We start from the raw sequence: 15097 nt of genomic DNA on the forward strand, positions 1-15097 counted from the left end.
GGGGATTGCTTCTTGGGAAGTCTCAACTGACTCCTGAATGGTGTACTTCTGTCTTTCGCATCAGTCATGCAGAACTTTTCTAAAACATTCTTAATGTACATGGTTTACGAAAGTTTTAGTTTACTGATAACGTTATCCCTAGCTATTCTCATGCCCAATATTTGTTTAGCAGCCCCTAATTCCTTCATCTCGAATTCACTGGACAACTGCTTCTTTAGCTTGTTGATCTCCTACATGTCGGATCCAACAATCAACATGTTATCAACATATAACAATAGGATGATATAAGAGGACATGAAATTCTTCAAATAACAAGAATGATCCATCTCACATATGTTGTACCCATTCCTCTAAATGAAGCTATCAAACTTCAAGTACCGCCTTGGAGTCTACTTTAAGCCATACATAATTTTCTTTAGTTTTCACACCAAATCTTCCTTGGAAACTGTAGGAAAGCCTTCTGGTTGTGCCATGCAGATGTCTTCTTCAAGGTCACCGTGGAGAAAAGTTATTTTCAATTCACATCTAGTTGCTCTAGATAGAGATCTTTAGAGGCCACAATTACCAAAACCATTCTGATTGTAGTTATTCTCACAATTGGAGAAATGATCTCATTATAATCAACCTATGTCTTCTATTGGAACCCCTTGACTAACAACCTTTCCTTGTATCTCTTGGTGCGATCAATCTCATCCTTAACCCGAAACACCCGCTAGTTTTATAGTGCTTTCTTCTCTAACAGGAGCTTGACCAAGGACCAAGTATGATTCTTATCAAGTTAGCTCAATTCTGCTTCCATAGCCTTCTTCCACTGTATGGATTCTTTCACCCTCAAGGCTTTTAGATAAGATTTTGTTGGGCTGAAGATCATTTTTGTTGATTGCGTCTTTTGGGCTCGTTTAGCTTAAGGCTTTTTGTGTACCGGTTTGGGCATGTCCAACCGTGAACCTTTTATGTTTTGTATATATGTTTACGCTTGCATGCATATCAGGTTAAGGTTTTAGAGATCTGAGAATAGCGATACATCTAGACGACAACAGGTTTCTTTGATCGTTCTTGTAACCTTCCAATCCTCTACAGTTGATGTTCTTAATCGAGCTCTTCTGAGGATTTTGTTTAATCATTCGACACGTTTGATTCCATCTTGTCTTGTTCTTATTATTGTGTTTATATCGTCTTTGTTTACTTACTTGTTCAAGATCTAATCGATCTTTATAAATTAAAGGTTAGTTTAATCTTAACAATTGGTATCAGAGCAGGAGGCTGTGTAATCGATACACATCTTTTCTGTGAAAAAGATTTCCATTAGGGTTTTTCCGCAATTATCAATATTTATTGAGCCGTCATCTCGTTATTGACGTATCTTGATATTTATTATTTTGCCCTAATCTGCTTTATTACAAGTCTGATCTTTGAACAGGTCTTTACGATCATAATGGACGCGACACAATCAAACCTTATTAATATTTCCAACAGCATTGGTTCGACGACAAAGATTCCAATCTTATACACCCATGACTATGAAGTATGGGCGCATCACTTCGAAGACTACGTTATTGGGTCGGAGGATAATGGGTACCTCATTTGGGAAGCCATCACCAATGGACCGTTTTCTCATTCTGCAACGTCCAGAATCATCAAGACACAAAAAGAGTACAATGATCTGCTAAAGGACGTGAAGGATATTGCACAAGATGAAAAGGATAAATTCCAGTGCAATATCAAGGCATTAAGGTTGATCAGATTCGCCCTTCAGTCCGACACATTCTGGTTGGTCAGCTCATGCACGACGACAAAGGAAGTTTGGGATAGACTTCGGGAACTGTATTCTACAGATGAGGATCTTGAACATTCTATTCAAACCTTGCTTTTATCTGAGTTTGGAGAATTCAGGCAAGGAGTCGAAGAAACCGTGACCCAGACGTTTGATCGCTTCAATCATCTTCTCAGCAAGATGATCAAACACGATATTGAAAGGAAGCTTATCGAACAGAAGGTTACTTTCTTGAATGGTTTGAGGTCCGAATGGAGAGCGGTAGTTTCCACAGTCAAAGCCCATGAGCAGTTTAAATCATACTCTTTGGCGAAACTGGTGGGTATTCTCAAGTCCCAAGAGAAGATTGTGGTGCAAGAAAAGAATGTTGCTACTAGTCTCAGTTCGTTGGCCCTCCTATCTAAAAAGTAAAGCTGTGATGGAGGACGAAGACCTCAACCTGGAGGATTATGATCTCACATCAGAGGACTATGCCATGATGGTGTCCAATCCCAAGAGGTTCATAAAGAAGAGATTCCCCAGCAACAAAAACCGAAACTGGCAGGGGAGTTACAGCTCTGAAAAGGTGAATAATGAACCGAAGGCTGAGGAGCACAAGAAGGAACCAAAGGTGGATGGTGATTCCGGAGTAAGCTGTTTCTACTGTGGTGGGAAAAACCACTATGCTAAGGACTGCGTCCTTAAGAAGATGGCTGAAAAAGATGATGGGAATGACGAGGAAGCTGTGTTGCAGAAAAGACTGGACGAGTTGAGAAAGAAGAAGTCTACCGCTAACCCTTCTATTAATGCTCTTATTGTGTAGGGTTCGGTTAAAGGTCATGAGTTCGGTAGCACGGAAGTTTGGTCTACCGACTCAGAAGATGAGGAAGTGAGGTAGCCTACCCATGGAAAGGCCTACGTGACTAAGGAAGAAAGCAGTGGTGGAAGATACCTCATGGTAACTGACGTATCTCAAATGAGGGGATACAACACCGATGGAGGAAGTGATGGACCGAAGGCAAAGGAGGACATGTGCTTTACGGCTAAACCGCTCAGCCAGCAGTTCAATGAGATCGATGAACTGATAAAGAAGGTAAAATCTGTTTTAATTTCATGCAAAGTACCATCATCCTCTTATGAGAAAGAACTAAAAAACGTCAATACAAGAATTTCTCATCTAGATAGTAGCTTAACTCAAACTCGAGTCACAAACTCTAACCTAACTGATCAATTGAGCAGGGTGGCGTCGAAGAGTGAGGAGCGGAGAATGTGGATCGAGTTAAAAGAGTCGGAATTAGTTAAAGTTAAAGATGAAAACATTTATTTGCAAAGAGACAATTTAAAATTGTTAAAACAGCGGAATGTTTTTTGTTTAATTGCTAAACGTCTGTATTCTAATATTACTCAGCTTCACTTGGATTGTGAAATAGGCCAAAAGATTCACCGCATGATTTTGCCCTTCCTAGAGTTTAAGGAAGATGAAATCGATGCCGAAGCCTACAATTGTGAGAGTGTGATATCGTCTGATGATGTTAATCCGACCTACATGTATGGACTGGACAAAATTGAGTCCTTCATTAAATCCAAAGACCACAAGGACATGCTTAAAAATCTTTTGGATGAAAATGACAGACTTAAACTGAGAACCGAAACCATGCAAAAATTTGACTCTTTAAACGCCAACGTAAGCTCAGAAAACAAAATTGATGTTGAATATGCATCTGAGCTTAACGAGGACGAAAACATGAGTGAAATTTCTGTAGAGGACACGGTTGATTGCTCAGAATTTATTAAAACCGAACCTGAAAACCACAAGAATCTTATATCTGAAAATTCAGTGGAGTTCGCTCGGTTGTCCCATCAAAAGTCCCCAAAATTAGTTGAGAAAGCAGTTGTGTATCAAAAGGTCAGGACCACTCCAAACCAAGTATACAAGGTAACAGGAGTAACCGAACATCAAACAACTGAACTTGTAGCCATTGTAAACGAAGACAATGCTGATGGCTGCGATGAGTACTTCTGGGAAGCTCCAATTGATAATGCAGACGAAACCATTGGTCTATCTGAAAGAACTTCCTGGAAGAGCAAAGGTAGATACATACCTGAACCCTTGAATAAGCCGAACAACTTCGATGAGCCGAGCACCAGTGGTACAAAAGATATCCCTCAGAGGAATGATCACTCGGCAAAAGAAGACATTCCCTCGGCTCCTTCAGCTCAAAGTAAAACTCCTGCAATTCAAAAGGAACCAGCCAAGGAGACACTGAAAATGAAAGCAAATGTTCATCATCAACCTACACAGATGAGGAATAGGAAGAGAGAAAGGAACAATAGATACAGGAAGAACCTTTCTGAAAGGAAACAATTCTGGCATTCCTAGAATGCATATTTCTCTCATCAAGACAAGAATCTGAAGTATGAAAACAATCCTGTAGGAAAGCTTGAAAGTCACATCAACCGAAAGCCAAGGTTCGGTTCACAAGAAGATATCAAACGAAAGCCAAGGTTCGGTTCACAAGAAGATATTAATCGAAAGCCAAGGTTCGGTTCTGAAAAGAACTTCAACCGAAACCAAAGGTTCGGTTCCAAAGACAGCTCCAACCGAACGCAAAGGTTCGGTTCTGAAGTCAAAAGAGAACAACACTCCAAGGTCGTTCCCTCCAATGATCAAAAGCAAAAGGGTCACCTAGAGTCTCCAGCCAGAAAATCCTCTCAATCCAAACCCTCTCGTTTAAATTTTTCTCGTTCCTCTAATTCTTCTTCTCGTTCTTCTAATTCTTCTACTCCCACTGATTCGTCTCCGTCTTACTCTGAAGCTGATTCCTCTTGCTTTCAAAAATCTCGTTTGTCAGCTGAGCAAAAGGGGAAATAGAAGGTGAATGTATCCAAACCAAACACACCCAATCCTAACAAAGTAAAAGTTTTCACCATTAAAAGGAAAGATGAAACAACTCTTATAAAATGAACTTATCTTGTTGACATCTCTCTTACTGTTCCGTTTTCCATGCAAAGCTCACGTGGACCCAAGAAACTTTGGGTTCCTAAATCTGTCTAATCTTTGCAGGTTATAAGTGACGAGCAGTTCGACGAAGAATGGTACATCGATAGTGGCTGCTCACATCACATGACAGGGAGGAAAGAGGAGCTTAGGGAATACAGATCTCTTGCAAATGGTGGCAATGTCAAGTTTGGAAATAATTCTTTCAGCACCATAAAGGGATATGGGATGATAACAAATAGGGACTTTACTATAAGGAAGGTGGCTTATGTGGAAGGACTTCAACACAACCTAATAAGTGTATCTCAGCTTGTTGGAGGTATAGGTCTCAAAGTATCGTTCGATGATGAAGGTTCTGAAATCATAGAGAAAAAGTCAAAGAAAGTGATTCTCAAATCAGATCGAAAGGGTGAAATGTTTCCCTTAAACGTTAAACCCATCAAAGGAAACCCAGCTATTTGCTTGTTGTCAAAAGCTCAATCCGACGAAAGCTGGTTGTGGCACCGAAGATTGTCTCATCTTAATTTTAAAGATATCAACCGACTTGTCACTGGAGGTCATGTTAGGGGTCTTCCATTGCTCAAGTTCGACAGAGATCATTTGTGTGCTGGATGCGAAATGGGGAAGCAGAGTCGTCAAAGTCACCCATCTATAATCAACACAAAAGTTGTTGAACCACTTGAATTACTTCATATTGATTTGTGTGGTCCTTCATCTATCGAAAGCATCGGTGGTAGCAAGTATATTCTTGTTATCGTTGATGACTTTTCACGATTTACATGGGTGTTCTTTCTAAAGCTCAAATCTGAAGCCACTCAAAAGCTGAAAGTGTTTATCAAGCAAATTGAAGTACAGCTCAAGAAGGTTGTTCGCAACATCAGAAGCGACAATGGTCTCGAATTCAAGAACAGGGAGTTTGAAGAATTTCTTGCAGAAAAGGGAATTAGTCATAATTTCTCAGCTCCTTACACACCGCAACAGAACGGAATAGTCGAAAGACAAAACCGATCTTTGTGTGAAGATGCCCGAACTATGCTAAGTTTCGCTTCCTTACCTCTTTATTTTTGGGCTGACGCTATTTTGGCTGCTTGTTTTACATAGAACAGGTCCTATCTCCAAAAGAGGTTCGCGCTCACTCCATATGAGATACTGAACAACAGAAAGCCAAATGTGAAATTTTTCCATGTGTTCGACTCGAGGTGCTTCATCTTTAATTCTAAAGAACACCGCAACAAGTTTGATGTCAAAGCCGACGAGGGAATATTTCTGGGTTACTCGCTCACATCCAAGGCATATGGGGTCCTAAACAAGCGTTCGAGAAAGATTGAAGAGACATACTATGTGACCTTTGACGACAACTATGTCAAGAAGCTACAGGCTAAAGAAGACATCGTTGGGGAAATCTTTCCTCTAAATGGCCAGGTTACAGTCTCGGTCGCCAACTTATTCGAGACATTCATGGAGCTCTTTGACGAACTGGAGAACGCTCCACTCTCCAAAGTAGGTGCAGCAGACAACAAAGTTAATCACATGAAGCAGATTGTCGAAGATGCTGCAAGAAGAATGCATGAAGGAGATTCAACCTCTAACGACTCTCCATCCAACAACGCTCAAGTCGAGGGGGAGCCAAGCTCACATGTCCAGGGGGAGCCAAATTCTACAACATCAACCGAAGAGGCCTCAACACCAAGAAGCTCAGAACCACAAGAAACACCTGAACCTCATGTCTTCCAAAGCTCATCAACTGAGGGGGAACATATAGATATGACACTCGGTTACGATAGCCAATCTAAGCTAGAAGAAATAATTAATGTTGAACTAGACCCAACCTTTGATCCAAATTACCCTCCTCTTATCAAATGGACCAGAGATCATCCTGTCTCTCAAGTAGTTGGCGATGTCTCTGAAAAGGTTTTGACCCGATCACAACTGAAGGCAAAACAGACTTCCTTATTTTCAAAGGTTGAGTTTTGCATGTTTAACTCATTCGTATCAAAAGTTGAACCAAAGACAGTCAATACTGCTCTAGATCACTCTGATTGGGTTCAAGCAATGCAAGACGAGCTGAACGAATTTGAAAGGAACAAAGTCTGGCGCCTCATTCCAACTCCTCCAGATGCTTCGGTTGTTGGTCTCAAATGGGTATTTAGGAACAAAATGGACAAGGAAGGTAATGTTATACGGAACAAGGCTCGTCTGGTGGTAAAGGGATACTGTCAGGAGGAAGGGATAGACTATGAAGAGACTTTCGCTCCAGTAGCTAGGCTAGAATCTGTTAGAATATTTCTGGCTTATGCTGCTCACAAGAACTTTGAGGTTTTCCAAATGGACGTCAAGCGTGCATTTCTCAATGGAGAACTCGAAGAAACTGTGTACGTGGAGCAACCTCCTGGGTTCGTGAATGAAAAGCATCCAAATCATTGCTATATTCTGGATAAAGCTGTGTACGGCCTCAAGCAAGCTCCGAGGGCTTGGTATGAAACGCTTACAAAATTTTTAAAGATGTCTAAATTCAAACAAGGTTTGGTTGACCCAACCTTCTTTCGCAAAAAGGAAGGTAACCACCTTATGATAGTTCAAATTTATGTCGATGACATCATCTTTGGCTCCACGAATCCCAGCTTAACAGCTGAATTCAGAAAGCTGATGGAGACTAAGTTTGAAATGAGCTCAATGGGTCCAATTAACTTTTTCCTTGGTTTAAACATAAGATAGGGACCCGAAGGCATCTTTATTAATCAGGAAGCTTACACGAAGACTCTCCTAGCAAAGTTTGGTATGATGAGAGACTCAAAAGTCAAAGTCCCAATGGCATTCGGCACCAAGCTTACCCCATCCCTAGATAAATCGGCTGTCGATATCACGCTCTATCGTCAAATGATTGGCTCATTAATGTATCTAACTGCTAGCAGACCTGATATCATGTTCTCTGTTTGTTATTGTGCTCGATTTTAGGCAAACCCACACGAACCTCACATGCTTGCAGTGAAGAACATCCTACGCTACCTCAAGCGAACCACCTCCTTAGGTCTATGGTATCCATCTAACTCAGGCTTCTTTGTTCAAGCCTATTCTGATGCTGACCTTGGAGGATGTGGACTCGACCGTAAAAGCACAACTGGGGGTTGTCAATTTCTTGACGGGAAGTTAGTCAGCTGGCAATCCAAGAAACAAACGTGTGTGTCGTTGTCTACTGCCGAAGCAGAATACATTGCAGCTGCATCCTGGACATCACAAGTGATTTGGATCCAAAGTCAACTTCGAGACTACGGACTCAATATGAAGAAGATCCCACTATATTGTGACTCTGAAAGTGCAATTAGGATCTGTCATAACCCAGTGCAACACTCCAAAACCAAACACATAGCACTTAGGTATCACTTCATCAAAGATCACGTGGAAGATGGAAACGTCAAAGTTCACTTCGTAAGAACCACTGATCAACTGGCTGATGTCTTTACAAAAGCTCTTCCTGAAGCATCATTCAATAAAATATTGCAAGGACTAGGTATGATGGAATCAGAGTCAGTACCTCACACTATCTCTCAAACTCAAATGTAAGAACCGAAATCAACCGATCGTTCGGGTTCGGTTCAACTATCTGACTCACTCGTTACTTCAAAGGTAGTTTTACTTTGTTGTATATTTATTGTACTATTTTTGTTTTTCCTTGTGTCAAAATCTCTTTTCCTTGTTTACCTAAATTTCTTGGTTCCTCAAAATTTTATTAAACCGAAACCAACCGAAGGTTCGGCTTAGGTTTTTTAAAATTCTATTGAACCGAAACCAACCGAAGGTTCGGGTTCGGTTTTTCAAAATTTTCTAGAACCGAAACCAACCGAAGGTTCGGGTTCGGTTTTTCAAAATTTTCTAGAACCGAAACCAACTGAAGGTTCGGGTTCGGTTTTTCAAAATTTACAAGAACCGAAACTAACTGAAGGTTCGGGTTCGGTTTTTCCCCCTTTCCTATTTTTTTTACTATCAAAAACTCCAAAAATATTTTCTTTCATTTCTTGTATGATTTGTGTTCGTTTGTGGGATAAATTTGATGCTATATCTAAGTGTCCCTAGAAGCATGCTGATGTATGTGTCTCAAGCCTCATAAGATTTTGAATAATGGCCTTCATGACCTGGTATACACAAACCTTGTCTTCCCAATAAGGCCAATTCATTTATTCTAATCGTGAGCTACCTCACTCTTTTCTCACATGAGTTAAGAGTTTCCTGTTTGGTCCTTCTTTTCGCAGCAGAGGTACTTTGTTCTCTTACACCATCTCTACATTACTTCTCCACTACACTCATTCCATCATAGTAACCCTTGAGACTCTCAGAAATTACCACTGAGGTTTATGGTTACACAACATCTGTGTTTATGATCTTAGTATTGTGTCACTACGAACTAAGTGAAACCCAAAATTCCACACCTTTTACCTCTTTACCACTTTCAAAATTTCCAGAATGCAAACACTCCCAAACAGTTTCCTGTTCATCATCCTCTTCATACCTGCAACAATGGCTGATTCCTCTTCAGTTCATGCCACCTCACAGATTCTTCCCATTCGCCCACAGCAATGTCTGGTCATTGATCTTAACCCACTGGCGTATGACTCCTACATGTCGCCGGTCATAGAGTGCTTGAAGTATTCCCAACTTGTTCTGGCTCTTTCCAAAATCGAATCGGTGCCGATGGCGGCCCTATCGCAGGTCTACGCGACTGCATATTACGACAAGGCTGTCGACCGGGTGTTTTTCGAGATTGGAGACCACAAAACCTCCGTCTCTCGCCCACGTTTCTGCACCTTGCTAGGGTTTGCTGCTGACCCTTCAAGAGTTCATCCGGAGTCGATACAGATTGGTCATCTGTATAACATGTTTTACAACATGGGATACACAGAAGTTCTTACCTCCGTTGCAAGATTCAAAAAGTCATGCTTGCCGTCACAATGGAACGGTTTATTACAGTCCTTTTCAAGGGCTTGTCGGAGAGAAGTTCAGGATCAGATGGTGCAAGTCGTCTGTTCCTCACCATCATGTATGGAGTTTACAATGGGATTAACCTAGATTATGGGTTTGTTCTATGGCAACAACTTATTCAAAGCCTCTCCTCTTCATCCCGACACTCTGAAGTCTCGTTGGCCCGATTCTGGATACTGATAACAAAATAGGCCATGGACAGATTCGATGTTCCCACTGCTGAAGGTGCATCGATGTATTCTGTTGGTACTTTCCATACCAAGAAGATCATCGTCTCAGATGCATCAAAATTCTCCTTTGTTGGCTCTATCCCGGAGTCAATGTATGGTGATGTGCCTTTTGATAGCAGGTTGATTCGGAAGCTCAAGGAGCTAAGGCCATCTGGTCCAAGGGATCTGACCCCGGATATGCTCAGGTCCATTCATGATGCAGACAAACCGGTGAGCAGAGGTAAAAAGGCAGAAAAAGGGAAGCAAGCGTCCAAAGCTCCAAAGGGACCTTCTCCTAAAAAGAGGAAACAGCCGAAAGCCGCACCATCCCCACCACCGAAGAAGAGGAAGACCCAACCGAAGCGAAAGCTTGTTATACCCTCTTCTTCGAGTGACTCTGAGGGTGAGAGTTCGGGTTCTGACGACTCTCAAGGGGATGCATCTCCTCAACGAGGCAATACACCACCTCGGTCCCCTACCCCAGAGATAGAACTACCAATTTCCCCAATTCCTTCCCCTCCACCAATCTTTACAACTACAACCGAATCACCTCATGTAACCGAACCTCCTCAACCCAAAACCCAAACAACCGAAACTCCTCATACTCAACCACCAACCGAAACTATCCCATCACCCACTCAACCTGATCCTACCAAACCCAAAACACCCCAACCTCTCCACCCCCTTCATCTCCTGAAAATGCATCTGAGGGCGAAAACCCTTATCTTGGGGGAGAAAACATGATCTTTGATTTGGTCTACTATAGTCCGTTTCAAGTTCAAAGTGACGAGGAGGATGATGCTCCAGTAACCAAGAAGCATCTCAAAGAGCTCAACAAGAAGATTGACCTACTTCTCGCCTCCTCGTCTAACCAGCAGTCCTCTTTGTCTGAAGCTGCCCTTTAGAAGATTGTTGATGCCATCTCCAGGGCTCAACATGATTCAGCGGCCTCAGCAACTGCTGCAATTGAGGCATCTACCAGGGCATGTGAGGCAGCGACCGAAAAAGTCGATAAACTATTTTCTGATGCCTCTACCCTGCTGCAGTCCCTACAGGAAAGTGCAGATGCCACAAAGACATCTTTGGAACCAATTGTCCAACAATTGGCCAATTTTGTCTCATCGGAGTTTCCTTCGTTCGCAACTCTACGCCAAACCATAAGCGACGACAACTCGGCCTTTACTGCCTCCATTGATGCTCGCCTCGCCAAGCTACAAGAAGATCTGGCAACCGACCGTTCGTTAATGGACGATCTGGCACCCAACACAACTGCACTTGAGGTCAAGACAACACAACTCTCTCAATCCCAACAACAACTGGAAGATCTTCGATCTGAATGGGAGGTGGTCAAGACGTGTGTTTCGGATGTCCACGCTGTTATATCCGACATTCTGGAAGCACACGATCCCATCTTAAACTTTTCGGTGAGGCGTTCCTTTGCTGAAAAGCTCTCTCCAGCCATCGATCTTCTTAACAAAGTAGAAGGCCTCCCAAGTTTTGTGTCCATTCCGAAACAAGGGGGAGATGAGAAGACAGGATCAAAACCACCTCCTTCCTCCAAAGCTACTCACACGACCGAACCATCTCCAACTGATCAAGCTTTAGGTTCGGGTGTGAAGGACAAAGGCAAAAACATAGCTGAGGACGAAGATGAAGAAGGTGACAAGGAGACCATTGCTGACATTTTAAAACAAAAGAACAGTCGCAAGGTTGGTGAAGATTCCAGTCGTGTGGCGCGTGAGGCTGCCGAAGCCGAACGCAAACAAAAAGAAGCCCACGATCTCCTTGAGAGCCGAAAGACTCTCTTCCCTGCCTGGACCAGGGAACGTTTAATCAAAGAGGCCATTGAAACTCCCAGTATCTTATGGCTCGAGCCAGTTATATCGTTCGACTGCAACAACACTGTCGATTCGCAGTTTGATATGCCGCTGACTCGAAAGGCGTTCATTTTCCACGTCTTCTCTAACATCTTTGAAGTCCCTCACCCGAACGCTGAGCTTGACAGGGAGCTCATTGACTTCTATCTGGCGGCTGCTCGTCCATAATTCCTTACTTGGAGCGCCCAGAAGATTGTAAACGTTCGGGTGCTGAAACCTTATACTGAGGGACGTTTTATAAATGTTCGGTTCAAATTGCTTCGGGGATCTGCAAGAACTGCTCATCTTATCTCCCTGGCAGATCTACCGAATCTAAATCCTCATGATTGGATCGTCCTGTATAACATCCTTTTGACTGATGAAGCTGAATATGGTCCCATTCTAGACCATGTCAAAAGGATGTTAGCCTGCTACATCATGGAGGTTGCCCTAATGGATCAGGAGGTCGCCACAGTCTTCAAGAAGAAACCAAAGATTGCTCCTGTGGGCACGGCCAGTGATCTCAATCAAATGCTACTGGGCAGGATCGACCCGAGATGCAACTCGGTTATGTTCACTAGAGCGAAAGGACACAAATGTCTCTTCGCTTTAGCTGACAAGCATCTTTACACCACAACCTGTTTGGAGCATGTGCTGTTCATTGTCAAACGGTGTAAAGGGAACTCGGCTGATGATGTCAAGTATTTTGAAGATATGATTAACTGGTACATCCGGTTTAGACAGACCATTCTTTCCATCACCAAATGTCTGTTTAGTACCGTGAAGAAGAAGGTACCTGCTTCAGCTGCTGGCCCCAGTAATTAGTGAAGGTCTCGCTCCAAATTGATGCAAAGGGGGAGATTGTTGGGCTGAAGATCATTTTTGTTGATTGCGTCTTTTGGGCTCGTTTAGCTTAAGGCTTTTTGTGTACCGGTTTGGGCCTGTCCAACTGTGAACCTTTTATGTTTTGTATATATGTTTACGCTTGCATGCATATCATGTTAAGGTTTTAGAGATCTGAGAATAGCGATACATCTAGACGACAACAGGTTTCTTTGATCGTTCTTGTAACCTTCCAATCCTCTACAGTTGATGTTCTTAATCGAGCTCTTCTGAGGATTTTGTTTAATCATTCGACACGTTTGATTCCATCTTGTCTTGTTCTTATTATTGTGTTTATATCGTCTTTGTTTACTTACTTGTTCAAGATCTAATCGATCTTTATAAATTAAAGGTTAGTTTAATCTTAACAGATTTAGGTTCGTCATTCTCTGTCAGCAACAAGAAGTTTGCTGAAGGAGAATACCTGATTGGAGGCCTTCGTACTCTAGTGGATCTACAGACGGTAACAGTTTCATTTTCTACACATTCATTCTCCGAACTACTATCATCCATGCTCATATTATCTCCAATTTCATCAGTGCTCTCACTGCTTCTTGAACTTTCACCTATGTCTAGAGTACCGACAGGTTTTATAATGTCATCTACTAAAGTTTTTTCTAACTCAACTTGTTCTTCTTACTCTGGTTGTTTGTTACTACTTGAGCCCTTAGCAAGTTCATCCTTGTATAGCATATTCTCATTGAACATCATATCCTGACTTCTGCTAACCCTTTTGTGCTGGTTATCCCAGAAGCAATATCCAATATCGTCCAACCCATAGCCCATAATGGTGCACTTCCTCAAGTTTTCCTCTAGCTTGTCTCTCTTAGAGTCTTTGACTTTTACATACGAGACACAATCGAAGACCTTCAGGGGTTCATGGACTATGTGACAAAGGAACGGATCCTCATGGCGCAAAAGGAATCCTTCATGGTGCAAGAGGGGGCATTATGGCACAAGAGCATATTTCTTGGCTCATCCCTTTAACCTACTGTGCAACAAGGTCCCTTTGTTGCTCCATATCACTCCCAAGTGCTCGAAACATATTCCAGGTACTCCAAACCCCCTTCTGCATGTTTTGTTCGCTTGACACTTTATTTGTTCCTTTGATAGATGATCAATTCCTTTCTCATACGATCTGTTCCTTTGGCACAGGCTCCATGAACCCAAGTGCTCCATTGTGATCTAAATGCTCCATGTTGGACAAGGCTTTATACATCAACAATCTCCTACTTGATGGATTGAACAACTTTATCTGCCATTTAAATTTCATTATTCCTCAAAGTAGTCCTCTCTCTCTCTCTCTCTACCAAGCCCTTTTCTTTAAACTTCCGAAAGGCCAGTTGAAGCTATGCAAAGCTTCAACTTCTCAGTGGTAACCACAGTGTTGAACATATCAGTCGGATTCTTCATTCCAAGTATTTTCTTCAAGTTTAGAGTTTCTTCATTTATTAACTCTTGAATGAAATGATACCTCATCTGAATATGTTTCGTTCTGTTGTGAAACAGTAGATTTTTTGCAAAGTGAACTGCACTTTGGTTGTCACAATGCAATACACAATCCTCCTATTTCATTCCGAGTTCTAAAAAGAAACTCTTCAACCATATGAGCTCTTTGGCAGCTTCTGCAAGTGCCATGTACTCTACTTCTGTGGTTGAACAAGCAGTAATCTTTTTTAACCTTGACATCCAACTGGTTGTTGTACCTCTAATTCTGAACATATAACTCGTAGTGCTCTTGCCTGCATCTACACATCCACCTATGTCTGCATCATCAAACCCTTTTAAAACCTCTCCTTTTCTTCTAAAACACAAGCAACACTCAATTGTTCCTTTTAAGTAGCGTAGCAACCATTTCAATCCTTCCCAATGTTGTCTTCCTGGATTTTACATGAATCAACTCATAACTCCTAGTGCATGAACAATGTATGGTCTAGTGCATAGCATTACATACATTAAACTACCAATTGTAGATACATAGGGAACTTTAGCCATGTATTCTTTGTCTTCTTCTATTTTTGGGGATTGCTTCTTGGTAAGTCTCAACTGAATCTCTAATGGTATGCTTCTGTCTTTCACATCTGTCATGCTGAACTTTTCTAAAACCTTCTTAATGTATATGGTTTGCGAAAGTTTTAGTGTATCAGTTACTCTATCCCTGGCTATGCTTATGCCCAATATTTGTTTAACATCCCCTAATTCCTTCATCTCGAACTCACTGGACAACTTCTTCTTTAGCTTGTTGATCTCCAACATGTCGGATCCAGCAATCAACATGTTATCAACATATAACAATAGGATGATATAAGAGGACTTGAAATTCTTCAAATAACAACAATGATCCATCTCACATATGTTGAACACATTCCTCTAAATGAAGCTATCAAACTTCAAGTACCACTACCTTGGAGTCTACTTTAAGCCA

This window comes from Lactuca saligna, chromosome 9 (assembly GCF_052625555.1).
Source record: "Lactuca saligna cultivar CGN05327 chromosome 9, ASM5262555v1, whole genome shotgun sequence".
NCBI lineage: Eukaryota > Viridiplantae > Streptophyta > Magnoliopsida > Asterales > Asteraceae > Lactuca > Lactuca saligna.